The 25,776-nt window shown below is 41.9% G+C and overlaps 1 long non-coding RNA gene and 1 other non-coding gene across 3 annotated transcripts in view; one reads left to right on the forward strand and one right to left on the reverse strand.

The window, feature by feature from the left end:
- Window positions 1–25,389, reverse strand: part of LOC108587543 — a 59,334-nt gene extending 33,945 nt beyond the window's left edge. Inside the window, exons 1-3 of one of the 2 annotated variants that reach the window (XR_001906242.3) lie at window positions 23,749–25,389; window positions 22,816–22,961; window positions 10,887–11,328 (exon numbers count right to left, since the gene is read on the reverse strand). This is a non-coding gene — a long non-coding RNA (uncharacterized LOC108587543). Of the gene's footprint in view, window positions 1–10,886; window positions 11,329–22,815; window positions 22,962–23,748 lie in introns of those variants that run through there. The other variant, XR_004177063.1, reaches the window with a different exon arrangement.
- Window positions 5,273–5,375, forward strand: LOC116269561. Its single transcript, XR_004177186.1, has one exon. It is a non-coding gene; the product is annotated as a U6 spliceosomal RNA (small nuclear RNA).
- Window positions 25,390–25,776: the final 387 nt, after the last annotated feature.

Raw genomic sequence — 25,776 nt, forward strand, 5'->3', positions numbered from 1 at the left:
CAGCGTGTTGAGTTTCATCACGTATGTACCTGGCTGAGCGACCCACTTAGCAAAACTCCCTTGGTTTACGGCTGTGGGAAGCCCTCTGTGAAACCAGCCTACCATGAGTGGGACTCCTACTTTCTGCCCTGGCCGAAACCAAGCTCCCTTCCTCTTGGCAGCCGTGGAAACATGGGTGTTTTTTCACCCAAAGTTTACAATGGGTTAACTTTCTTTTTCAGACTTGCTCCAAATACTTGTCTGGTCTCTGAGCAGGACTTGTGATTTGATGACATGTAATCTAAGTAAATACATTCAACTCTAATTTATGGGTGAAGAGGGAGATTCAGAATTTAAAACAAGGCATTAAAATAAAAATAGAGGCTTCCCAATATGCATTCCCCAGGGTTTTGCTCTGACTGCCTCTGTTTTCCACTTTTCTACAGGCCAACTCCTGCTTGTCCTGAATAGACCTCCCATGGAACAGAAGCATCGGGACATTAATCTAAGATTAAAACACGCCTCCACACTGGCCAACTCACAGGCTACTCCCAACAGTACTCTTATTGATTGATTGATTGATTGATTGATTGATAGGGTGCTCCTTTATCACCCAGGCTGAAGGGCAATGGCACCATCACGGCTCACTGCAGTCTCAACCTCCCAGGCTCAAGGGACCCTCCAGCCTCAGCCTCCCAAGTAGCTGGGACCTCAGGCATGCACCACCACATCCAGCTAATTTTTGGATTTTTTGTAGAGATGAGGTTTTCCCGTGTTGCCCAGGCTCCAACAGTAAGTACTTTTAGAAGCAGTTGGGTATCACTTGGCAAACAAGGTTCAAAGGGTTAAATATTTGGCCCTCGAGGCCCTATATCCTGATGCTCTCAGATTCAAGAGAAACTTATAAATTAATTTCTTTTTTTTTCTTTTTTTGAGACAGAGTCTTGCTTTGTCACTCAGGCTGGAGTGCAGTGGTGCGATCTCAGCTCACCGCAACCTCTGCCTCCTGGGTTCAAATGATTCTCGTGCCTCAGCCTCCTGAGTAGCTGGGTCTACAGGGATGCGCCACCACACCAGCTAATTTTTGTATTTTTAGTAGAGACGGGGTTTCTCCATGTTGGCCAGGCTGGTCTCAAGCTCCTGACCTCAAGTGATCCACCTGCTTTGGCCTCCGAAAGTGCTGGGATTACAGGCATGAGCCACCACACCCAGCCATATACATGAATTTATCAGGCTTTATTGTATACACATCAAGTATTTAGCCTGGGCCGGGCGCGGTGGCTCACGCCTGTAATCCCAGCACTTTGGGAGGCCGAGGCGGGCGGATCCCGAGGTCAGGAGATCGAGACCATCCTGGCTAACACGGTGAAACTCCGTCTCTACTAAAAATGCAAAAAATTAGCCGGGCGAGGCGGCGGGCGCCTGTAGTCCCAGCTACTCGGGAGGCTGAGGCAGGAGAATGGCGTGAACCTGGGAGGCGGAGCTTGCAGTGAGCCGAGATCGCGCCACTGCACTCCAGCCTGGGCGACTAAGCGAGACTCTGTCTCAAAAAAAAAAAAAAAAAAAAAAAAGTATTTAGCCTGAGCACATAACCTACGGAAAAGCATGGGGGTTCCAAGAAAATACGAACTTCTAGACTCAACCACGATGCTAACTATGGGGGTTTCCTTGGAAAAGTGACATTTCAATCTGAACCTCACTTTCCTTATCTGCAAAGGTAGCCCTTCAACAGGATCATGTCCCAGGTGCCTAAACCCTTAGGAAAATGGAATGGCTCTGTGTCAGCCGTGACATCTGCCAACCCGTGCCCCATGCAAAGTTATGTCTCCGGCTCCACTGGAAAGGCACAGACAGAACACAGACAAGAATGCCAGCAAATCTTCACATAGCCACTTCATTTCTCCTCTCCATCATGAGATTGTGACAACCCTTTTGTAACAACAGCACCAACCCCAGGAACAGCAGGAAATTGAGAATGCTGGTCCTTAAACAAAAACATCCACATCTAAAAGCCTGCCTTGGAAAAATTAAGGTAAACATCTTTTGGACTTGTTGCTATTGACAGTATGTTTTCAATTTGCAACACAAATTCATCGGAAGCTTTTCTGCCAGGGAACCGGATGGCCCTGGGAATTGGTAATTGGTAATGAGTCGTGCAACCTTTCAGGTCTCGGTTACCATTCTGAATGGAACCCAGCTAATAGTGAATTACCTGATACTGCTGGAAACCTTTGCAACATGAGCCAGACCCCTGGATTTCTTCCCTAGTTCAAAACATGAGTTAAAACAGTGTCTGATTGGCATTTATAAAGAGAATTAGCAGAGAACACTGCATGGGGACAAAGGTGGACAAAGAGAGAGTAAGCTGGGGGTTCTGTCTCTGTGTCTGTGGTTTTTCCCCAGGATAATCCAAGGGAAATTTCCAAGGAATGTCAGGCCTAGAGAAGTGGAATTAATGTACACCTCACATTCTTGAAGGGTCAGAAATTCCAGTCTTGGAATTTTTATTTCTTCCTAATCACTCTCCCAGTCCAGAGGATCAAACTACTTTTGCAGCAACTTTCAAGGTGAAATAGATTTTACTACTTATGATTTGTTCAGTGAGCCCACATTAAAAAAAAAAAAAAGAAAAGAGGAAAAAAAAGGACAGTTATCATAAGGGCTTTAAAAGCAAAGCAAAACAACGAATCTTCTTGGCCAAGAGTCACTCAAATGAACTTCTACGTTATGATTTGGTCTGCTGCATTTTATTTTTGGTATTTGCCGTCTTCCTAGGGGAACCATCTAACAGAAAAACAGAACTTTTACATCACTAGCTTTCCCTGCCCAATCCAGTTCCATATTTATATCACTACTTTTCCTTTACACTCTTTGGTTTATAGTAGCAATAATTTTTCCTCATATATAGTCCAACGAACAACCAATTAACAAATGCCCAGAGTGGTAAAATATTTTTGGCTGTCTTGCCCAGTTGGTCATTAATTTGGTGAAGGAAGGGCTAACAAACTCATAAAGGGGAACTTGAATTTTAGAAGTTAGTTCAATTTTACATTATTAAAAAGGAAAATGTAGTAAAAATAATAAGAGCTTTGCCAAAACTCTACAGCAAAGTCAATTAGACTCACAAAGAGCCTCGGAGTCTGCGATATGGACTTGCATTTGGAATCACTTAGCCTATTAGAACAATTCCAAACATCTTCTCTCTGAAACCATATTTCAGTGCTCATGGCTGCAGCTTACTGAGTAAAATTCTTTCACCATCCTCAGTACAACATAATTTAAAGTATTCTTTGTGTCTGTATATTTCAAATACACAAATGTGACTTCACGCATGCATATCTTCATACATATGTCCATCACAATCATAAAAATTTCATACATAAGTATGGTCTTCTACAACATATACTAAAATGCATACTGTATTTTGTGTTGGCATGGTATATATTTGTAAGATGCCTTTAAAAAAAAACAATTTCAAAAAGAAAAATCGCAACACTGGCATTACAAGTCTGTAGCAAAAATAAATTGTATTTTACTCTGAAGAAAAATCACTTTTATCATTTTTCACCTTATTTCAAGTATAAGGGAATGCTGTTCCTTTAATCCAAAAACATGTCATTTGTCCATCATCATCACTATAGGCATTTTGTTCATATAAATATTTCATTTTGCTCTGATTGAGCAATGGGAAAACGTTAAAATGCTAAATGAGATTATTTTCATAGGCAATTCTTGCAAAATAGTGTTATGCAATCAACTATTTGAATTCTGACAGGTTTTTTAAAAAGAAAAAATATATCCTATTTTGTTAAAATCTAACAACTATCCTCCAAATTCCTTAAGTGAAATGATGTTGTATCTTTTCAGACTAGTGGCTCCCAACTCTCAGCCTCTGTAAAAATCCCAGTGATTGCTATAGGTTTTCCAGCGAAGATTCAGTTCTAATTAACTACAATTTTGTCCATATTTTGTTTTTCTACTGCATTGAAAGAATAGCAGGGGGTTAGCGCTGCAGAAAAGAAGATTATTAAAACTTTAATAACCTGAGCCTTTGAACCTTTTCAAATTCTTTACAATTTTCTCACGTTTCCAGCCCAGATGTCTGCACGTAGTTATAGGGACAACATGAACTTTTTGTTTACAATTTTATTCACCTTATTTATTACCTCCTTTAAAAAAAAAAAAACAAAACAGAAAGAGGAACACACAGAAATGTTTTAGCTCTTCTAAAGCAAAATAATTTTATTAAAAACATAAACTTGAAGAATGATTTTTACCCATTTTTAAGTTAAGTATTTCCAACAACACGACGGTTTCCTCCCCACTGCTAGAGGTAAATTGTCAGGCAGCCTAGCAACGTGGCCAGCTGAATCACAGCCTTCTTTTCAATCAAGCTACAAAGCTCCAAGAGACTGAAAAAGAGAGTTCACTTTGGAAACTTGAACTCTTGAGATTGTTACAAAAGAAAGAGACCAAAAAGAAGGCATCCTTTAACATAATTAGCTGCTTGCTGTTTCACCAAAGAGAGGGATATTTGCATACAACAATAGCCAATAGAATTGCCTTTCATAGAATTCAGTGTGGCAGTTGCATTATTCCAACTCCAGATGGTTGTAGCCCCTCAAGAGCAATTATTACCTTTCTTTTGAAAACAGAACCCCAGTTATTCAAGCATTTCACAAACAGCTTTGCTCTGTAATCGAGTGCTGGCAAATGAAATACAAGTAAATATGTTGAATGGTGCCTTCAGGAAGTCTCCAAAAAAGTGAGCCAGGGCACCTTCTTTTTCCTATCCTCTTTCGGTCGAATGGAATTTTAGTGTGATGGCTGGAACCTGAGCAGCCATCTTGGACCTTAAGTCCAAAGAACGAAAAGCTAAGGAAGACAGAGCACTGAGCTAGCAGGAGCCTGGGTCCCTGCCCAGCAATGGAAGACTTACCTCCAGAATTATTTGCTATATGAAAGAGAGATAAACATCTTTATTTTTTGAGCCACTGTTATTTCAGGATGTTGGTTTGCTTAATGTGACAAAATCTAGTCCTAACATATGCCCTGATTTTGAGGGCTCTCCCTTAGGCTATAGCTAGCTGAGAAAGAGAAAACAAGTACTGGCAGCCAGGAGCTGTCCTCGTACAATCAGCAATGCACAATGGCATTGTTAAAAGCTGTTCTGGTCTTCACAGTTAGGTCTTGATGTTGTCCATTTGAACATAAACAACTGCACAAAACATCAGCATCAGACAAGGCCACTTTGTGACCATGAGAGCCCCTGACAAAAATAAGATCATTCCATGCTCGCTTCAGCAATACATATACTAAAATTGGAATGATACAGAGAAGGTTGGCATGACCTCTGTGCAAGAATGACAGAAATTCATGAAACGTTCCATTTTTAATAATGTTATTCCATATCATGTGTGAACACAGACAAAATATGAACATTGTCCAAGCCACAAAATACCAACTCCCCACCCATCCTAGCTAATATGAGTGACTGCTGATTTAGCAATTAAAGCTCTAACCTGGCTTCCTTCCTCTCACTTTCTAGATAAGATGCCCAATTACAGAATTAATTCCACTTCCTGACAGCATCCAATTCAGACCAAAGTCCCGCTTCCTTGAATCCTTTCCCAAATCACCGCACACAGCTTAAATCCTGTAAGTCCTTTTTGACACTCTCCTACAGAGACATCCACAGTTTCCGATTGTGTGTGCTCTCTCTCATCGCAGTGAGTAACACCAATTTGTTCAATTCCAGTTGTGTTCCTGGAGGTCTACGTGGCATTCATGTTGCTATGCTGTGTCTCCCTACAGTGGAAAACTAAAAATAAATCTACTCAACATATCAATCTGTAATTCAAATGATTCCACCCAAATGGAAAGCCCCTATTCTTCAACAGACTTCAATCATCAAGAAACCAAAACATTAATTTGTAGTAATCAGATTCATTGAAATTATCCCCTTGTGCTATTTCCATGGCCTGGAAAAGACCCAGTCAGAACCTTCACCTGGTAGCGAGTTTGCAGTAACTACATAAAGTTCAACTCAATATTCCTTCAAATAAGAAGGGCCTGTGGTAAAACAGAGAGATCGAAGCTTATACTCTATTTTTCTTCCTTTCTTTCTTTTTTGAGATGGAGTCTGGCTCTGGCACTGAGACTGGAGTGCAGTGGCACGATCTCAGCTCACTGCAACCTCTGCCTCCCAGGTTCAAGCGATTCCCTTGCCTCAGCCTCCCAGGTAGCTGGGATTACAGGCGCCCACCACCATGTCCGGCTAATTTTTGTATTTGCAGTAGAGACAGGCTTTCACCATATTGCCCAGGCTGGTCATGAACTCCTGACCTCAATTGATCCGCCTGCCTTGGCCTCCCAAAGTACTGAGATTACAGGTGTCACCCACTGTGCCTAGCCAATTTTTCTCCCTTTCTTTTTTTCCTGCTTTTTTTGTTCTTATTCCTCCTCTCCCTTTTCTGCCTTCTCCTTTGCTAAACTTCCAACTTTTCAGTGGTTCCTGAGCTTCATTCGCTCAGAGCTACTTTAAGTGGGACACTCTTGGACTAAGTTCATAAATCAGATTCTTAAATCACATCTGTCATTCACAGGCAGCTCTTGCAGCTATACTGCCTGCCATATTTTCTTCTACTCTTCACCTGCTTAAAAAGGACCACAGCTTGCCTCATTTTCTCAAGAAAAAGTAATAGGCCTTCTCAGATGCTCTAATAGATGAAAGCAAGAGACAATTCAATTTCTATTCTAATTTCTACTTTTGCCCTTTTTCTCCTCTCCTGATCCACTGGCTGCATTCAAAAGTAAACTTCTAGAGACAATGCGCTTGCTTTTATTGTCTAAATCAAAGGCATAACTCTCAAGATGGAAAAACAGAAGGGAAATTATAAGGCAGGTACTTTAGGACAAGTAATGCCTTCAGATGTTTTTCCTCCTCACTCAAAATAAGCATTGATGCCAAAATTATAGCTATACTTGGCTAGGTGCGGTGGCTCATGCCTGTAATCCCAGCACTTTGGGAGGCCGAGGCAGGCAGATCACGAGGTCAAGAGATCAAGACCATCTGGCCAACATGGTGAAACCCCGTCTCTACTAAAAATACAAAAATTAACTGGGTGTGGTGGCACACGCCTGTAGTTCCAGCTACTCGGGGGACTGAGGCAAGAGAATCGCTTGAACCCGGGAGGCAGAGGTTGCAGTGAGCCAAGATGGCACCGCTGCACTCCAGCCTGGCGACAGAGCATGACTCTGTCTCAAAAAAAAAAAAAAAAAAAAAAAATTATAATTATACAATTCTTGAGAATAAGAACCTTAATATCTTTGGAATCTCTGGTTCTTATCTAAACACCTACGGCAAAAGCAAATGATAAATAAACATTGTTTGAATGATTTAATTAGTCATCTTTGCAAAAAAAAAAAAAATGTAGCATACATTAACCAAACAGGAGAAAAATTCATAAGATGGACAAGAAAGAAGGTGACATGAACCAAAAACAAAGGGTCATTGTGAGTATTGTGTTTTCTTTAGGGCTTGCAAAAAATCACCTTGGAACTTGAGTCATAAAGAAATAAGGAATAAATTAGGAGTCAGGTCACCCAGGTTTTCAGAAGATCTGAAGCTTGTTTGTTCTATACTGTTTCTGTTTTAGTTTTGTTTTTTTCTTTTTAAAAATAAACTTGGAGGCAGGCTCAGTGGCTTACATCTGCAATCTCAATGCTTTGAGAGGCCAACGCAGGAAGATCACTTGAGTCCGGGAGTTTGAGACCAGCCTGGGCAACATAGGAAGACCCCGCCTCCACACACACAAAACAATTTTAATTAGCAGGACTTCGTGGCTAATATTACTTCAAAAGAACTTTTACATTGGTTACAGAATGTAACCAATTCATCAGTCTCTCCTAGGCATTGGTCACCACATAGTGTGACATCATTTGGGTCAGTATTATACCACACTCAGTTCTCAACAGGCTCAGGTGAGCTTAAGAGTTTGATTTTTTTCTAGTGTACCATTTTATTCCTCCTCATTTTCTTTTTCTTTCTTTCTTTTTTTTTTTTTTTTTCCTAGACAAAGTCTCAATCTATCACCCAGGCTGGAGTGCAGAGGCATGATCTCGGCTCACTGCAACCTCCATCTCCCAGATTCAAACGATTCTCCTGCCTCAGCCTTCTGAGTAGCTGGGACGACAGGTGCATGCCACCACGACTGGCTAATTTTTATATTTTTAGTAGAGATGGGTTTTTGCCACGTTGGCCAGGCAGGTCTTGAACTCCTGATCTCAAGTGATCTGCCCACCTCAGCCTCTGAAAGTGCTAGGATTACAGGCGTGAGCCCCTGCACCCAGCCTTCATTTTCTTTTCTATATATATTTTTAGTTACAGTCTTAGTGACTACTGCTCTTGATATCCTACATTTATAAAAATCTACTTTGAAAGGTTACCAACTTAGCTTCAATAGCAAATAAAAACTCTGCTTCTATACAGATCTGCCCTCCTTTTCATTGTGAGTTCCTTGACATAGATTTATTTTATGCATTTACCTCTAAATCACATTGAAAACAAAGAATATATATGTGTGTGTGTGTATACATATATATTTATATATATTCAGCTGCCTTCTTCATTAAGCGTTCCTCTGGTTTCTATACATTTCTCGTTAGATTCCACAGTTCCAAAAAAGTAGCGTCTGTCAGTTGTTCCCAGCTTAATGGTTGTTTCATTAGAGAGACTGATTATTTGAGTATCCTGTTCTGCCATTCTCCATGAAGTAATTTGTATATATGCTTTGTTGTCTTGCTTTTTTTTAATGTTTTAATTTTTATTTATTAATTTATTTTGAGACAGAGTTTTGCTCTTGTTATCCAGGCTGGAGTGCAATGGCACGATCTCAGCTCACTGCAACCTCTACCTCCCAAGTTCAAGTGATTCTCCTGCCTCAGCCTCCTGAGTAGCTGGGATTACAGGGGCCCGCTACCATGCCCAACTAATTTTTGTGTTTTTAGTAGAGACGGGGTTTTGCTGTGTTGGCCAGACTGGTCTCAAACTCCTGACCTCAGGTGATCCAACTGCCTAGGCCTCCCAAAGTGCTGGGATTACAGGCGTGAGCCACAGTGCCCGGCTGCTGTTGCCTTGCTTTTAAAAAAAAAACCTAAGCATTGGAAAATGTACTCGTTATTGTATATAGCCAGAATTGAATTTATGGGTTTGTTTTGTTTTGCTTTGAGACAGGCTCTCACTTCATCACTCAGGCTGGAACACAGTGGTGCAATCTCAACTCACTGCAGCCTTGACCTTCCAAGCACAAGTGATCCTCCCACCTCAGCCTCCCAAGTAGCTGGGACTCCAGGCACACACCACCATTCCCAGGTAATTTTTTGTATTTTCATAGAGACAGGGTTTTGCCATGTTGTCCAGGATGGATTCAAACTCCTGAGCTCAAGTGATCCTCCCACCTCAGCTTCCCAAAGTGCTAGGATTACAGACGTGACCCACAGCAACCAACCGATTATGCCAATTTATACTACAACAAATGATGAATGAGAATTTGAGTTCCTTCATAGCCTTGTCAGAATTTGGCATTGCCAGGCTCTTTAATGTCAGCCATTCTAGTGGATGTGGCTATTAGCAATTCTTGGATAAGTAATAGAAGAGCACCTTTTCATAAGTGTGTTAACCACTTGGATATACTCTTTTATAAAGTGCCTGTTCAAGTCTCTTACCATTTTTCTTCTTCTGGGTTGTTTGGTTTTTTTTCTTAGTGATAAATAGCAGCCCTTTATATTTTCCAGAATGAATCATCTGCTTTTTGTGCCCTTTCTAATACACTTTGATAAACGGGAGTTCTTGATTTTCAGTTCAATGTATCAGTATTTTCCGTTATACCCAGTACTGCTTAAGGACTGAAATATTGCAGAAATCAGATTGGCCATGAATTAATAATTGTAGAAGTTAAGTGATAAATACATGAGGGCACATTACATTATTAAAGACTTTGGTACATATTTGAGATTTTCTATAATAAAAAGTATTATTATTATTATTTTTAATCCAAGGGATAACTTAAGACAGGACCAATGAGATAAGCAGGAACAGAATAATAGAAGTAGAGACAGAAGGAGGAAGGAGAAGGTGACAAGAAATGAAACATATGAATTTGGAGATTTAGAAATGGAATCTATGACTTGAACACACATCAGGAGTTTTTCACTTGGCAATCTTACTATATGATCCAAAGGAACTACAACAAAAGTTAAATACATAGAAAAAGGATTAGGTCAAAACTGATAAACTTGGAAAGCAGAGGACTGAGTGTGCATACAACTCAAAACTTTCAAGAGAGAGTAGGGTTACAAGTGGCTAGTGACTGGGCGCAGTGGCTCATGCCTGTAATTCTAGCACTTTTGGAGGCCGAAATGGGTGGATCACTGAGGTCAGGGGTTCGATACCAGCTTGGCAAATATGGTGAAACCCTGTCTCTTCTAAAAATAAAAAAAATTAGCCTGGCATGGTGGCGCATGCCTGTAATCCCAGCTATTAGTGAGGCTGAGGCAGGAGAATCGCTTGAACCTAGGAGTTGGAGGTTGCAGTGAGCCAAGACTCTCTCAAAAAAAAAAAAAAGTGGCTAGTGACCTACTTACTAGTCATATGGGACAAAGACAATTAAATGATACTTTTTTTGTTTGTTTGTTTTTTGAGATAGAGTCTCGCTCTGTTGCCCAGGCTGGAGTGCAGTGGCACCATCTCGGCTCACTGCAAGCTCCACCCCCCGGGTTCACGCCATTCTCCTGCCTCAGCCTCCCGAGTAGCTGGGACTACAGGTGCCCACCACCACGCCCGGCTAATTTTTTTTGTATTTTTAGTAGAGACAGGGTTTCACAGTGTTTGCCAGGATGGTCTCGATCTCCTGACCTCGTGATCCGCCCGACTTGGCCTCCCAAAGTGCTGGGATTACAGGCGTGAGCCACCGCGCCCGGCCTAAATGATACATTTTGAGTTAACCTGAATTACTGCCAATTCTCGTTTAACTACAAAGGCTGGAAATGAGATGTCCTAGTTAAGCCAATTTCATATGCGTAAATACCATACATTTAGAAAACGATCACTTATTAAAGTAGGAAACAGAACTCTCCGGGAGCCACTTCATCGCATTGTAGAGCATTTGGTGGCTTTCCTGAGCATGAATCTGTAGAATATTTTTGGAAGAGAAAGTTTATGAGTCTCTACCATTCACATCATTTCATGGTATTCTTCCAAATGCATGACTTTCTTTTACAAGCAAAAGAAGGATCTTCCAAAGATAGGAACTATTCTGGGTCATTCATGTTTTCCAGCCAGCAAAGCAGCTACAGAAATGAAAAAGCAGGACACTGTTATCAGACTTGGGGTTAAATAATCATAATGAAAGACCACTCCTTAATCACTCCATAGCACATTAGCCTCTCTAGACAGCTGAATTTACTTAAATCTGTCAAAAACATGGCTGATTTTGGAACCAAGTTGCAGGTTATTATGGTACAAAATTCCAGTGGACATTTAGCAAGCTTAACCCAAATAAAGATGACAGTTCAGGCTATAGTAGAGCTATTAAATTTGTCATTATAACTTCTAGCCAAGTATTTGTCAACTACGTATTCATCTGAACAAAACCATATGCATTTGTAAGATGTCAGCCTCCTAAGTGTAGAGACATACATAGCCCAAAAATCATCCCAAGAACAACTCAGTAATTCTCCTGCTGCAAAATTTAAGGACAGAACCAACTCAGGGACACAGGAACGTTTTCCGCAGCCTCCGGGGCAGAACTTCCAAGTTGCCTATGAACAAGTCATTTTCTTCTATTTATTGTCTCAAGAATGCTGAGGTTCAGGCAGAAGGGAAGAAGGCGGTGGCAGAATCAGATGGTTTGCAAATATGAATCATAAGGCACTCACTCATTTCTGCCCTTGTCTGCTATCTTCCTTTCCACCCTTAGGTATTTATTTTAACCTAGTTTGATCTGTGTCAATGCAATGGAGGCAAGAATGAATAAAAAATACTGAGGATGGGCCGGGCACAGTGGCTCACGCCTGTAATCCCAGCACTTTGGGGGGCCGAGGTGGGTGGATCACAAGGTCAGGAGTTTGAGACCAGCCTGGCCAATATGGTGAAACCCCAACTCTACTAAAAATACAAAAATTAGCTGGGCGTGGTGGTGGGCACCTGTAATCCCAGCTACTCAGGAGGCTGAGCCAGGAGAATCGCTTGAAACCGGAGGCAGAGGTAACAGTGAGCTGAGATTGCGCCACTGCTCTCCAGCCTGGGGGAAAGAGCAAAACTCCTTCTCGTTGTTGAACTCTTGTTTCTCTGGGTCCATTTTTCTCATGTGGTTCAACAGAGGGACTTCTTATTTAGAACCAGGCCCCCCAACCAAAGAACCTAAAAGAGGGGTATAGGAATCTGCCATGATTCCCACATTATGCCAGTTCATGCTTCACTTAGTCTTCTGGTTCACTGTAATTCTCTGCCAGGTTTCAAGGTGATTTCCTTGGCTAAAGCCAAACCTCAGCTGCACTCCAGCCCTGTGACAGAACACAAACCGTAAAGTCCTTCATCCTGCTGGACAAAGTCTATTTCAGTGTATGGCCCATGGCAGACAATAGCGCTCCATTACAGGAATTACTTTCCAGTAGACTACAAATATTACCAACAGACTTGAGGGAAACCCACAGGCTAAATTCCCATCAATAGTATTTCTAACATTATTGGAAATGTAGAAATTTCTAACATTATTGTAAATGGGAATAATATTTATTATAATAATATAGATATACTAATAATATAATAAAATATTTAGAAAATTTATAAATTTATAAAATGATATATAATAATATTGAGGGGGATAATATTCCATCAGTAATATCAGTAATATTTCCAAGGAAAGAGGTTTCCTGAAGTTATTACTTGTATCAGATACCTTGGCTAGGTCAAGATGCCCCTTGGGCACCACTCCACACCTGCTCAGCCTCACCTGTTTCTCTTTGCATCCATTGCTGTTGGGACTAGTACTGTGTAGCAGCTGACCAGCAGGTGCAACCTAACAGCACCCAGACCAGGGCCCCCACTGCCAGCCGTGGTAGGGTAGTTGACACATGGGAACCAGCTTGGTGTTCCCAGATGATGATAACTATTAAATTATCATCTTTCCAATAATCCCCATAGAGTATTAATATTCTAATCATTAATACTCTACAGGACAAACCTTTGATCATGGGAAAAATGGATCCAGTGGATAAAGGCATCCCCTCTGTTCTTTCCCTGGGTTTATGACTTCAAGACACATCTCCGGCAGCCCCACAAGATTGGACACAGGAGCTGTGCCCAGCTCAACAAAACAGCTCTGTAATCGACTCTCTTTCCTTCTTTGCTTTCACTCCCATCCTTCACTCCTGCTCCTAGGTCATATGCTAAAATAAAGCATGTGAAATATGACCTTAAGCCTTAACTATGTGGCCATATATCAGCTTTCCAGAGAATCCAGGCTAAGACACTAGTCTATCAGCAGTCTCAGTGTGATGATGAGTAAATACTACATTGATTTCCCAACCTTTGAACGTTTTATATGATAGAAATATAAACTCTACTAAGCCCTCTCAAATTCCAATTCCATCACATCATCTGCCTGAACAACAAACTACAACTTCTTCTGCCATCATTTCAACTCCTCAGCTGTTCCCTTTCCATTTCTATTTTATTAACGTTTATTGGAAATTCCCCTTGGGGTTACATTCAAGGCTGTCCATCTTCTCCCTCCTTCCCTGCCCTTCACCAACTATATCCCCTCCCCCAGATCCAAGCTTCCCTGTTGCTGTCACTCCATGTGTAAGGTGCTCATTCTGCTCCCAGGACTTCAATTCATTAACTGTACCTACTTAGGTTGCCTCCCATCACACCATTACTCCACCTCCCTTCAACAGCAAGATGTTGATGAACATGGTATACAACTGGCACTGTCAAATCTCCTTTATAAGCCAGATGCGGTTCTGTGCTCCTGTAGTCTCAGCTACTCAGGAGGCTGAGGCAGGAGGATTTCTTGAGCCCCAGAGTTCAAGGCCAGCCTGAGCAACATAACAAGATCTCATCTCAAAAAAATTCCCCTTTACAAAGAAAAAGAGAAAAACTGTACAACTGTTACTTTGCTGTAATAAGACTGCTATTTTAAAAGGATGTCCCAGCCTAGGAAACATGGAAAAAACCCGTCTCTGCAAAAAAATTAAAAATTAACTGGGCATGGTGGCATATGCCTATAGTCCCACTACTCAAGAGGTTAAGTAAAGCCTGAGGGTTGCTTGAGCCCAGGAGGTCGAGGATGCAGTGAACCATGATCACACCACTGTGCTCCAGCCTGGATGACAGAGTGAGACCCTATCTCAAAACAAAAAAACAAACAAACAAACAAACAAAAACAGGATGTCATTTGGAACTTAGATATTTTCAAAAAATACGTAATGGTTTTTATCATCATCGTAGAATATTACCTACACATCATTTGGCAATTGAGGAAGTTGCTTTTTCCTTTTCTGTGGATATTTTGTCTCCACCCACAACTGAACTAGGACTTTATTTCTTTTGCTGTTTTCTACTCACAGCCTCAGATCATCAACCCAGTCTGCACATCTAGAGTTGTGCATCACACAAGAAGGTACTCACTCGCTAAGTGTTGGGAAGTGTGCAGGGGACCCAGCCACAGCTAAGGCCAGACAGGCATCAGAAAAGCTGGCCTGGTCCCTCTTCCAATCACTGTTCTAGGATTCCATATTCATCTCTCATCACTTGTGGGGATAAATAGTTGCTAATAAGATGAAATCATAGCTCTGACTTTTAAGCCATAGGAAACATTTTCCAGACACACATATGCACACATATATATTTATGTATGTATGCATGAATATGTATCTTTTTTTCCTACTACTTTCCTAGAGGCAAAGGCGGTGCTTTTGGACTAAACTCAGCTTTGTAGCCATTTAACAATTGCCTTAAGTGGGAATTTTATAAAAACATCTAATCAAGGCCAGGCGCAGTGGCTCCTGCCTGCAATGCCAGTGCTTTGAGGGGCCGAGGCAGGAGGATTGCTTGAAGCTAGGAGTTTAAGACCACCCTGAACAACATAGCAAGACCCATCTCTACAAAAAAAAAAAAAAAAAAAAAAACCTAAAATTTTTTAAAATCAAAATTTTTAAAATCTAATGATATCTACTAATTCTTCACCACTCACTACTTGCCTGTCTCCCATCATGTAAAGGCTGCCTCCTCTCTTCCAATTGTTTAGGCTCCAAAGCTGGAATCCTCCCCAATTTCTCTTTCTCTCATACATCATGCCTTTTCCATTAGCAAGTCCTATGAGCTATACCTTCAAAGAGACCTAAATATGACAGTTCTCACCACCCTGGTCCAAACCAACATCATCCTTCCCCTGAACTGTATTTGAATCACTTTCTAAATATTCTCTTTGCCTCTACCCTCACCTCTGTTTTAGCCCATTCTCAACACAGCAGCTTGTACAATCTTATTAAAATAAAAGGCAGGCCAGGTACAGTGACTCATGCCAGTAGTCCCAGCACTTTGGAAGACCAGGGCAGGAGAATTGCTTGAGCCCAGGAGTTTGAGACCAGCCTGGGCAACAAAGCAAGAACCCATCTCTACAAAAATAAAATAAAAATAAAAAATTAGCCAGTTATGGTGGCATGCACCTGTAGTCTCAGTTATTTGGGAGGCTGGGGCTGGTGGATTGCTTGAGCCCAGGAGTTTGAGGCTGCAGTAAGCTATAATCACACCACTGCACTCCAGCCTGGGCTACAGAGCAAAACCCTGTCTTTAAAAAAACAAAACAAATTCACTGGGCAAGATGGCCAAATAAGACCAGCTCCGGTCTGCAGCTCCCAGTTAGACCAACGCAGAAGGTGGGTGATTTCTTCGTTTCCAACTGAGCCTCCTCTGGTAATACCCAGGCAAACAGTGTCTGCAGTGGACCTCCAGCAAACTCCAGCAGACCTGCAGAAGAGGGGCCTAGAAACAGAAAGAAATAACATCAACATCAACAAAAGACGCCCACGCAAAAACATCATCCAAAGGTCATCATCAAAGATCAAAGGTAGATAAATCCACGAAGATAAGGAAAAACCAGCACAAAAATGCTGAAAATCCAAAAAACCAGAATGCCTCTTCTCCTCCAAAGGATCACAACTCCTTGCCACCAAGGGAACAAAACTGGAGGGAGAATGAGTTTGACGAATTGACAGAAGTAGGCTTCAGAAGGTGAGTAATAACAAACTCCTCTGAGCTAAAGGAGCATGTTCTAATGCAATGCAAGGAGGCTAAGAACCTTGATAAAAAGTTACAGGAACTGCTAATTACAATAACTACTTTAGAGAAGAAGATAAATTACCTAATTGAGAACATAAATGACCTGATGGAGCTGAGGAAACATGGCATGAGAACTTCGTGAAGCACATACAAGTATCAATAGTCAAATCAATCAAGCGGAAGAAAGGATATCTGAGATTGAAAATCAACTTAATGAAATAAAGTGTGAAGACAAGATTAGAGAAAAAGAATGAAAAGGAATGAACAAAGCCTCCAAGAAATATGGAACTATGTGAAAAGACCAAATTTACAATTGATTGTGTACATGAAAATGATGGAGAGAATGGAACCAAGTTTGAAAACACACTTCAGGATATTATCCAGGAGAAATTCCCCAAACTAGCAAGACAGGCCAACATTCAAATTCAGGAAATACAGAGAACACCACAAAGATACTCCTTCAGAGGAGCAACCCCAAGACACATAATCATCAGATTTACCAAGGTTGAAACAAAGAAAAAAATGATAAGGGCAGCCAGAGAGAAAGGTCAGGTTACCCACAAAGGGAAGCCCATCAGACTAACAGTGGATCTCTCTGCAGAAGAGAGCGGGGGCCAATATTCAACATTCCTAAAGAAAAGAATTTTCAACCCAGAATTTCATATCCTGCCAAACTAATCTTCATAAGCAAAGAAGAAATAAAATCCTTTACAGACAAGCAAATGCTGAGGGGTTTGGTCACCACCAGGCCTGCCTTACAAGAGCTCCTGAAGGAAGCACTAAATATGGGAAGGAAAAACCAGTACCAGTCACCGCAAAACCACACCAAAATATAAAGACCAACGACACTATGAAGAAACTGCATCAACTAATGTGCAAAATAACCAGCTAGCATCATGATGACAGGATCAAATTCACACATAACAATATTAACCTTAAATATAAATGGGCAGCTGGGCTCATGCCTGTAATCCCAGCACTTTGGGAGGCTGAGGCAGGCAGATTGCCTGAGATCAGGAGTTCAAGACTAGCATGACCAACATGGTGAAACGTCATCTCTACTAAAAATACAAAAATTAGCCAGGTGTGGTGGCGGGTGCCTGTAATCCCAGCTACTCGGGAGGCTGAGGCAGGAGAATGGCATGAACCTGGGAGGCGGAGGTTGCAGTGAGCCAAGACCAGGCCATTGCACTCCAGCCTGGGCAACAAGAGCAAAACTCTGTCTCAAAAAAAAAAAAAAAAAAAGTAAATGGGTTAAATGCCCCAATTAAAAGACAGAGACTGGCAAATTAGATAAACAGTCAAGACCTATCAGTGTGCTGTATTCATGAGACCCATCTCACATGCAAAGACACACATAGGCTCAAAATAAAGGGATGGAGGAAGATTTACCAAGCAAATGGAAGCCAAAAAAAAAAAGAGCAGGGGTTGCAATTCTAGTATCTGATAAAACAGACATTAAACCAACAAAGATCAAAAGAGACAAAGAAGGGCATTACATAATGGTAAGGTGATCAATGCAACAAGAAGAGCTAACTATCCTAAATATATATGCACCCAATACAGGAACACCCAGATTCGTAAAGCAAGTCCTTAGAGACCTACAAAGAGATTTAGACTCCCACACAATAATAGTGGGGGACTTTAACACCCCACTGTCAATATTACAGATCAATGAGACAGAAAATTAACAAGGATATCCAGGACTTGAACTCAGCTCTGGACCAAGCGGACCTAACAGACATCTATAGAACTCTCCACCTCAATTCCACAGAATATACATTCTTCTCAGCACCACATAGCACTTTTTCTAAAATTGACCACATAATTGGAAATAAAACACTCCTCAGCAAATGTAAAAGAACAGAAATCATAACAAACAGACTCTTAGACCACAGTGCAATCAAATTAGAACTCAGGATTAAGAAACTCACTCAAAACCACACAACTACATGGAAACTGAACAACCTGCTCCTGAATTGGGTAAATAACAAAATTAAGGCAGAAATAAATAAGTTCTTTGAAACCAATGAGAACAAAGAGGACAATGTACCAGAATCTCTGGGACACAGATAAGGCAGTGTTTAGAGGGAAATTTATAGCACTAAATGCCCACATGAGAAAGCAGAAAAGATCTAAAATTGACACCCTAACATCACAAATAAAAGAACTAGAGACGCAAGAGCAAACAAACTCAAAAGCTAGCAGAAGACAAGAAATAACTAACATCAGAGCAGAACTGAAGGAGATGGAGACACGAAAAACCCTTCAAAAAATCAATGAATCCAGGAACTGGTTTTTTTGAAAAGATTAACAAAATAGATAGACTGCTAGCCAGACTAATAAAGAAGAAAAGAGAGAAGAATCAAATAAACAAAATAAAAAATGATAAAGGGGATATCACCACTGATCCCACCAAAATATAAACTACCATCAGAGAATACTATACACACCTCTATGCAAATAAACTAGAAAATCTAGAAGAAATGGATAAATTCCTGGACACATACACCCTACCAATACTAAACCAGGAAGGAGTTGAATCCTCGAATGGATCAAAAACAAGTTCTGAAATTGAGGCAGTAATTAATAGGCTACCAACCAAAAAAAAAAAAAAAAAAGCCCGGGACCAGACAGATTCATAGCTGAATTCTACCAGAGGTACAAAGAGCAGCTGGTACCATTCCTTCTGAAACTATTCCAAACAATAGGAAAAGAGGGGCTCCTCCCGAACTCATTTTATGAGGCCAGCATCATCCTCATACCAAAGCCTGGCAGACACACAACAAAAAAAGAAAATTTCAGGCCAATATCCCTGATGAACATTGATGTGAAAATCCTCAATAAAATACTGGCAAACCAAATCCAGCAGCACGTTAAAAAGCTTATCCACCATGATCAAGTCAGCTTCATCCATGGGACGCAAGGCTGGTTCAACATACACAAAACAATAAACATAATCCATCACATACACAGAACCAATGACAAAAACCACATGATTATCTCAATAGATGCAAAAAAGGCCTTCGATAAAATTCAACACCCCTTCATGTTAAAAACACTCAATAAACTAGGCATTGATGGAACATATCTCAAAATAATAAGAGCTATTTATGACAAACCCACAGCCAATATCATAATGAATGGGCAAAAGCTGGAAGCATTCCCTTTGAAAACCAGCACAAGACAAGGATGCCCTCTCTCACCACTCCTATTCAACATAGTATTGGAAGTTCTGGCCAGGGCAATCAGAGAAGAGAAAGAATTAAAGGGTATTCAAATAGGAAGAGAGGAAGTTAAATTGTCTCTGTTTTCAGATGACATGATTGTATATTTAGAAAACCCCATCTTCTCAGCCCAAAAACTCCTTAAGCTGATAAGCAACTTTGGCAGTCTCAGAATACAAAATAAATGTGCAAAAATCACAAGCACTTCTATACGCCAATAATAGAGAGCCAGATCATGAGTGAACTCCCATTCACAGTTGCTACAAAGAGAATAAAGTACCTAGGAATACAACTTACAAGAGATGTGAAGGACCTCTTCAAGGAGAACTACAAACCACTGCTCAAGGAAATAAGAGAGGACACAAACAAATGGAAGAACATTCCATGCTCATAGATAGGAAGAATAAATATTGTGAAAATGGCCATACTCCCCAAAGTAATTTATAGATTCAATGCTATTCCCATCAAGCTACCATACAGAATGGGAGAAAATTTTTGCAATCTATCCATCTGACAAGGTCTAATATCCAGAATCTACAAGGAACTTAAACAAATTTACAACAGAAAAACAAACAACCCCACCAAAAAGTAGGTGAAGGATATGAACAGGCACTTCTCAAAAGAAGACATTTATGCAGCCAGCAAACATGAAAAAAAGCTCATCATCACTGGTCATTAAAGAATTGCAAATCAAAACCACAATGAGATACCATCTCATGCCAGTTAGAATGGTGATCACTAAAAAGTCAGGAAACAACAGATCCTGGAGAGGATGTGGAGAAATAGGAATGCTTTTACACTGTTGGTGGGAGTATAAATTAGTTCAACCATCGTGACAGACAGTGTGGCGATTCCTCAAGCATCTAGAACCAGAAATACCATTTGACCCAGCAATCCCATTACTGGGTATATACCCAAAGGATTATAAATCATTCTATAAAGACACATATGCCAGCACCAGGCATGGTGGTTCGTGCCTGTAATCTCAGCACTTTGGGAGGCTGAGGCAGATGGATCACAAGGTCAGGAGATCGAGACCATCCTGGCCAACATGGTGAAACCCTGTCTCTACTAAAAATACAAAAATTAGCTGAGCATGGTGGCACATGCCTGTAATCCCAGCTACTCAGGAGGCTGAGGCAGGAGAAGCGCTTGAACCGTAGTGAGTTGTAGGTTGCAGTGAGCCGAGATCTTGCCACTGCACTCCAGCCTGGTGACAGAGGGAGACTCCATCTCAAAAAAAAAAAAAAAAAAGACACATGCACACGTATGTTTATTGCAGCACTATTCATTCACAATAGCAAAGACTTGGAACCAACCCAAATGCCCATCAATGATAGACTGAATAAAGAAAATGTGGCATATATACACAATGGAATACTATGCGGCCATAAAAAAGAATAATTTAATGTCCTTTGCAGAGACATGGATGAAGTTGGAAACTATCATTCTCAGCAAACTAACACAGGAACAGAAAACCAAACACTGCATGTTCTCACTCATAAGTGTGAGTTGACAATGAGAACACATGAACACAGGGAGGGGAACATCACACACTGGGGCCTGTCGAGGGGTTGGGGGGCAAGGGGAGGGATAGCATTCAGAGAAATACCTAAGTAGATGATGGGTTGATGGGTGCAGGGAACCACTATGGCACATGTATACCTATGTAACAAAGCTGTGTGTTCTGCACATGTATCCCAGAACTTGAAGTATAATAATAAAAAATATACATCTATAGTCAGCTTATGTCACTCCTCTGCTCAAAGCCTGAAAAACAATGGCCCTCAACTCATATAAAGTAAGAGCCAAAGTCCATTAGACATTCTACAAGCCTGTAAAGTTAGGAGGTGGTCCCAAGACAACTCTCACTTCTGACACCAATTGCAAGTTCTGGGGTCCCCAAGACTACCCTCAATTTTTGATAACTCATTGAAAATATTCACAGAGCTCACTGACAGCTATTATACCCATGGTTATGGTTTCTTACAGGGAAAGGATACAGATTAAATTCACCAAGAGAAGACACGCATGGGGCCAAGTGCAAGAGATGGAGCTCCCAGGGGTCCTTTCCCAGTAGAGCAACAGATAGCACTGACTTCTCCCAGCAGTGATGCATAATGGTGCACACAGAGTATGGCCAACCAGGAAAGGTCATCTGAGCCTTGGTGGCCAGAGCTTTTCTTGGGGCTCACTACATAGGTATGGTCGACTGTCTTCATGGCTGATGTTTTGTTTTCCTCCAGAAATCAAGCTGATATGATATGACGTAAGGTCCCCATCATATTGTTTCACAATCCAGTGTACCCCCAGGCCCCAAGGTAAAAAAAAAACAAAACAAAACACTTTCACCAGGCAGGACATTGCAAGGCCACAGAGATCACTTCCCAGGAGCAGAAAGCCAAGGCCAGACCTCTCTTTGGGTAAGATTAACCCTTTACTACGCAAGGCCCTGTGAGGTGAGGCTCTCTGTGGCCTCATTGGCCAACGTTCTCCCATTTTCTCTTTTCAAAGTTGTCACTTTGAAACCAATCCCAGAGGGTTGACAAGAATTACATGCCGTGGTTCTGGACAAAAATATAATTACAATCAAGGATTCATCAGGCTGCACTCAGGCCCATTTCCTTGTTGCTGAAAGTCAGCTGGCACTAGATCCTTCCCATTTGCATCCTCATTGTTCCTACAGACAGGATCTCTAACATTAGAATCATAATGCTTTTGGTTAAGGATTGCTTAAGATGTTTTTCGGACCCGAATTCTAGCAGCCAGCTTGAAGATACCCACAGAAGAACAGGGTGAGCCTGAGAACACCGCCTCTTCATCTCCCTGTCTTGTGACTTCACCCTTCACTCTTCTACCAATCAACAATCTCCACACTTCAACCCACTCCAAAACCTTTGAAAACCCTAACTTCCAAACTCCTTGGGGAGATAGACTTGAGATTTCCTCCCATCTCCTCGTTCAGTGACCCTAGAATTGAACCCCTTTCTCTGCTGCAACCTGGCGACATGCTGTGTGCATGGGGCAATGAACTTATCAGTGTTACAACTTCTCTCCAGCCACACCAGCCTCCTTGCTAGTCCAATACATTCAGGAAACCCCAATTAGGGCTTTCGTACTTGCCGTTCCCTCTGAGTGCCACCTCTATTCCACCTGTGCATACATGGGCTCCTCCAGATCTTCCAGGTCTCTGCTCAGGATTCCCCTGCTAGCCAGCCCCTTCCCCATCACTCTACTGAAAATAGTGACCCCACTCGCACACACCAGCCTTCCCGAGCTGCTCTCAACTTCATGTTCTCCACGCCACTTAGCATTGCCAGTTAAGCATTTGTTTGCCATCCATCTCATCCATGCAGGGTAGGAAAAATAATTTTCTCCTCCACCCTTCCTGAGTCCTTAGCTGGGCTTCTCTGTAACAAAAGACAGATTAACAAGAGAAAAACAAACAGTAGTTTAATAGCATATATACCTCTTGTATCCATGGGAGATAAATCAGAGACATGAGTAATCTCTAGAATAGATCTCAAAGAGGTAATTTAAACTACAAAGAAAGAAAGTGTAGGGAAGGACCCAGTTAAGATGAGATGGCCAGAAAAATCATAAAACAAAGGTATGTTCTCTCCAGTCTGCAGACTGAAGTCCGTGCTTTCTCTGCCAAGAGACTTCTCTGATTCTGTCATCCTTCTCTTTCTAGTGCAGAGGAAGACACACTTACAAATGGAGATTTCCTTTGTAGATGTAAATTTATCTTCCAGAAGGCTAACATTTCAGGGCTTCTCCTGTGTCTGCAGTTTCTCAGAATAATCAAATCAACATAATCCTTTAAGCCAAAGAGGTATATTTGGGGATGGCATATGCTAATCTCCTACAGTCACAGTTTGGGGTGGCTTGTCCTGAGCCCCCTCACGCAGGACGCTGTAAACTCTGGCTGGCTAGGATCCTCCCTCACCTGATATGTTCACCACTCTGTTTGAACATCTAGAATAGTGCTCGGCGCAGAGTAGGTGCTCAATAAATATTAAGTGAATGAACGATTCTAGATCCCTCTGAAGGACAAATGAGGAACTAGCTGCCATACGGGGTGAGGAAACAGCTCCTCCATGAGTTGCCCTTGTCTCTGTTGGACATTAATCAGATAAAATCCATTTTAAGTGCTAAAGAAAGAAGTACTGTAACTTGATTCTATACTGAACTTACTTCCTGGTGGAGATTGACCGTCTTCGGAGCGTGGAAGTCTCTGGTTCCCGGTGGATTTTGTTCTTTTCTTTTCTCCTTCATTTACCTGCTGGTGATTTTCCAGGGAATTATAAATGATGCCAGTGTTTGAGAGCTGGGAGAACTGAACTGGAGGATCTGTGAGGTCCTGACCAGTTCTGAAAGTCCAGATCCAAGTGCACAAACAATTCCTCTTGTACTTTTCCCCTTTCCACTGTCACTCTGCTTTCTTCCTCCTTTCCCAGTCCGGGCTGCCCTCTGACATCTCCCTGAAGCAGTCCCTAGAGCCCCATCTAAGGCGTGGGAGAAAGGGGCCGGTCTCACCCCTGCTTCATTGTGTCCGAGGACCTCTAAGAGGGAGACACAGCTGATAACCACTCTGCCCTGTGGAAGCCACTTTTGTGGTCCCATAGGAAAATTATGTCACAGAGCTGGGACTCTGAGGCCCTTTGCCACCCACTGTCCTCACTGCCTGCTGGGTCTCTCCCAGATCCTCAGGCAGCCGCTGACTGCCACCACAACAGCCCCCTCACCTCCACTCTGATGGCAAAACTGCCCCCTGCCAATCCCGCTCCTCCCCCCTTAAAACCTCACCTATCGCAGCAGCTGACATCAGCCAGTGTGAGGCAAAGATGAGCCGAGTCACAAAGTCATGGCTGGGCACCATGGCTCACACCTGTAATCCCAGCACTTTGGGAGGCTGAGGTGGGAGGATCACTTGAGACCAGGAGTTTGAGACCAGCCTGGATTTGTAAGACCCCCATCTCTATTTTAATTATTTTAAAAAGAAAGAAAAAAAAAGTCAGAAGGCCTGCATCACAGCCAAGTGCCAAATCTCCTCAGAAGGCTTATGCTCTTACCCTCCACAGGTTCATTGAAGTATAATTAACAAATAAGGACACGTGCAGTGGCTCACGTCTGTAATCCCAACATTTTGGGGAGCCAAGGTGGGAGGATCACTGGAGGTCAAGAGTTTGAGACCAGCCTGGGCAATATAGTGAGACCTCATCTCTACATAAAATACAAAAATTGGCTGGCTGTGGTGATGCACACCTTAGCCATTCAGGAGCCTGGGGAGCCCAGGGTCTCAAGGCTGCAGTAAGCTATGATGGCACCACTGCACTCCAGCCTGGGTGACAGAATGGGACCCAGGTCTCTAAAAGAACAACAAAAAATAGGTATATAGTTAAGATACACAACATAATGTTTTGATATATGTATACGTATACACTGTGAAATGATTATCACAATTAAGCTAATTAGCGTATCCATTGCTTCACAGCTACCTTTGTATGGTGTGTGGTGTGTGTGTGGGGGGAGGGGGCGAGATAACTTAAGAGCTAACCTCTTAGCAAATTTCAAACGTAGAATACATTATTGTTAAACCTATAGTCACCATGCTGTACCTTGGATCTCCAGCACTTATTCATCTTATAACTGAAAGTGTGTGCCCCTTAACCAACAACTCCTCATTTCCCCTACCTTCCCATTGGTCCGACCTCTGGTAACAACCCCCTACTCTCTGTTTCCATGAGTTTGACTTTTTAAGATTCCACATATAAGTGACATCAGCATTTGTCTCTCTGTGCCTGTCTGATTTCACTTCACAAAATGTCCTCCAGGTTCAAGGTTGTCACAAGTGACAAGATTTCTTTCTTTTAAAGATTAAATAATAGGCCAGACATGGTGGTTCACGCCTGTAATTCCAGCACTTTGGGAAGCCAAGGCAGGCGGATCATTTGAAGTCAGGAGTTCGAGACCAGCCTGGCCAACATGGTGAAACCCAGTCTCTACTAAAATTACAAAAATTAGGCAGGCGTGGTGGTGTGCCCCTGTAGTCTCAGCTACTCGGAGGCTGAGGTACAAGAATTGCTTGTACCTGGGAGGTGGAGGTTGCAGTGAGCCAAGATCGTGCCACTGCACTCCAGTCTGTCTGACAGAGTGAAACGCTGTCTCAAAAAAATTAATTGAGCCAGGCGTGATGGCTCATGTCTGTATCCCCAGCACTTT

Source organism: Papio anubis, chromosome 11 (assembly GCF_008728515.1).
Source record: "Papio anubis isolate 15944 chromosome 11, Panubis1.0, whole genome shotgun sequence".
Lineage (NCBI taxonomy): Eukaryota > Metazoa > Chordata > Mammalia > Primates > Cercopithecidae > Papio > Papio anubis.